This window comes from Callorhinus ursinus, unplaced genomic scaffold (assembly GCF_003265705.2).
Source record: "Callorhinus ursinus isolate GAN/ISIS: 27379988/994484 unplaced genomic scaffold, GSC_fseal_2.0 scaffold65, whole genome shotgun sequence".
NCBI classification, from domain to species: domain Eukaryota; kingdom Metazoa; phylum Chordata; class Mammalia; order Carnivora; family Otariidae; genus Callorhinus; species Callorhinus ursinus.
The window spans coordinates 4372253-4375374 of NW_027397127.1; the positions used below are offsets into that span (position 1 = coordinate 4372253).

The 3122-nt window shown below is 44.9% G+C and overlaps 1 non-coding gene across 1 annotated transcript; it reads right to left on the reverse strand.

Annotated features, from left to right (window-relative positions):
* Positions 1–2505: 2505 nt before the first annotated feature.
* Positions 2506–2607, reverse strand: LOC112810236 (U6 spliceosomal RNA). The gene has a single exon (XR_003204785.1). It is a non-coding gene; the product is annotated as a U6 spliceosomal RNA (small nuclear RNA).
* Positions 2608–3122: the final 515 nt, after the last annotated feature.

Consider the following 3122-nt stretch of genomic DNA (forward strand, 5'->3'; position numbering starts at 1 on the left):
TAAGAGTATCATAATCATATATGGAATGAATAGGAAGTACCAGTCTTGTGGCGATTGCTGTCGGTTAAGTGACTCATCCTCCTGTGAGGTGTGTGTGTGCCTACGCATGGGCATTGAAGGGAAGATGGACCAAGAGCTGAGTGTTGGGAGTACACTGGGATTGAGATGAGTGACCAAATCTTTGATGGTGAGCTTGCAACAGTTGGAGTGTGAATGATGAACGACTAAGCAGGCTGCTAGGTCCTGCAGATTTGCCAGCAAAGCTGGTCGGTTTGCTCCTTCCTCTGTTACACAGTGACCTCCTGCCATGTGTCAAGTGAGCTCCTAAGAAACAACAATGACTGCAACACAGTCCCCGCTCTCACAGGCCTTACTGTCCTGGTGAAGGAGATATGAAAACAAATTAGTGCCAATAAAATAGTGTAATGGCTAGAGCCATTTTAAGAGTGTTGCACTGACATATTTTTCATTCTCTGTAAATCTGGATGCCCTGGGGGTCACCGAATCTGTGGGTGAGAGTGGATACCAGCTAGACAAGAAGTCATTACTCAGCTCTCAGTGTCAGGTTAGGCTTTGGATTTTCAGTCTATAGACAAGTTTTGTTTTGTTTTGTTTTGTTTTGTTTTAAACATGAGATTCCCCAGCTAAATAAAGTACCCAAATGACAAAGTCCATCTTAATTTTTACTAATCTCCCACCAAAAATTAGCTTTGACTTTCATTATGGATGCAGGCAACAGACCACACTAATATTAGCCATACCTGTGACTTGGCCGTCAATAGCTATCACAGACACTTTCCTGTCACGTTAATAATGCTGCAGTTCTCTCAAAGTATCATTTACCCTCATCATTAGTTTGAAATTGTGGTGGTTACTTGACCTGCCACGAGATCTTATTATTTAAGCCTTTAACAAAGAGGCACAGATACTATTCTGTTGTGATTTTTAAAAAAAATATTTTGATAACTATGTTACAGTATCATGGGCTTTCTTTGGAATCCTCTGTAGTTTATTTTATCTATTTAAGCATATTTTTCTGAGAAGGGATCCATAAGAGGCCATCGGACAGCTAACGGAGGTCCCCATGTCACAAAATGGTGAAGAACCTCCGGTAGATAATAATCTCGAGCATGAGGTTTCATCAAGGAAGAAAAGAACTTTCAAGGACCAGCAGCTCCCTTTACATATTCGAAGCGAAGGCTGGGGTTTTACTATGAGCCATGGTGAGTAAAGAGAAGCCAGTCTGGGATGCAAAGGACGTTTCCACCCGCCTGGGAAGTGAAGAGATATGGAGCCATAAAAGAAAGTAGAGAAGGAGAGGAGCAAGGGGACAGACACCAGAGGGGCCTGCTAGAAACCACCAAAGCAGTGAGGGGTGTTCCTCAGCTGGAACAAACTGGAAAGATGTGGATCCCCCTTGGAGAAGACCTGCATTTGCCTTGGTGCTGGAGCAATCTGGCCTGGGGATGGGAGGCCAGCCTCAGGGGAAGGAGGTCTCTAAATTCATGGGCCTGATGCACCAGTTCTGTTTCTTCATAGCCTGCACGTGGCGTGTAGGACATCCAAGATTTGAAGGAGCTGAGAAGCCTAGTGGGCCACCAGAGGCCTGTGTTGGGGAGGAAAAGGTTACAAAATCAGGAGGCTTTGCAACTGGAAACAGATAGCAAGGGCTATGGATTTAACAACAGGTACAACCAATGAAGCCCCTAAGAGACCAGAAGGGACCCACTGCACTTCAGTAGACCTATGAGCACGGGGGTTTAGGGACTGTTCCAGACGAGCCACTCCATAGCATTAAAGAGGGAGCACCCAGAAGAATGAGCGTGGATCCAAGGCTCTATTCTCCTCGACCCCACTGCTCCCAGACACCGCGTGTTTTTGTAAGAGGAGGAAAAATGAAGTTAAAATATGCAGGACTCAGCATTTATCCAGAGGCAGATTCTTTCAACTGACACAATGAATTGTGTGTCTGCCCCCCACCCCCAACCAGCAGGATGGGAAGCTCCTGGGGGTAGTTTAGCTCAGTTCTAGAGAACATTTTTGCACATCTGAGTTGCTGGGTATGCATTCCAACTCTGCTGTATGTGTTTTGGCACTATGAGATAGAAGTCAGTTCAGAGTCAAGGAGACGACAAAGGGAGAAGTGTTCAGTTCCAGGAGGGCGTGGGTGGTGGGATAGGTGGTTCAGGCAAGGCTGCACTGAGGGAATGTTTGAGCTGTGCCTTGACAAATGAGCAAGTTTTCCACACGTCCAATGCCCCGCAAATAGCTTCTAGAATACCACTATTAAAGATCTATTCTTTTGGTCTGGCATGTCTTCTAAACCAGTGTTTCTCAAACTGTCACGGGCATAGGAATCACCTGTGGATGTCGTTAAGGTACAGAGTCTGATGTTGTCAGTCTCTAGTTGGGCCTGAGATTCTGCATTTCTAACATGCTCCCAGAGGATGCTGGTGGTGTTGGTCCATGGACCACATGCACTTTGTTCTTTGTGGTTTTTTTTTTTTTCATATGGAATACTTCACAAATTTGCATGTCATCTTTACATAGGGGCCATGCTAATCCTCTCTGTATCATTCCAGTTTTTAGTATACTTGCGGCTAAAATGAGCACTGGACCACGCTTTGAATAGCAAGGTTCTAGAAGACCTTAATAAATGTAACTAGTAATAGCTAACATTTACCTTGTCCTTTTTATATGGCAGGCATCATACAAAGCCCTTCATATATTATCACTGCATCTGATCCTCATGACAACCTTAGGAGGGAACTAGGAATTTCTCGTAATTTGAAAATTACTGAAATCTCAAATTCAGAGAATTCTCAGTCATTTGCCCAAGGCCACTGCAGTGATGAAATTGGAATTGTATGCAGGCTGCCTCATCCTGGATCCTAAGTTGTAACTCTTAGACTCCATTCCCTCCCAGAAGGAGTGGCACCTTAAGGGGACACTTTTAGTTTTTCGTTTTTTTAAGAAGCTGGACTGGGGCCCCTGGGTCGCTCAGTTGGTTAGGCGTCTGACTCTTGATTTTGGCTCAGGTCGTGATCTCAGGGTCGTGAGATTGAGCCCCATGTCAGGCTGGTAGCTCAGCGAGGAATCTGTTAAAATTTCTCTTTCCTTCT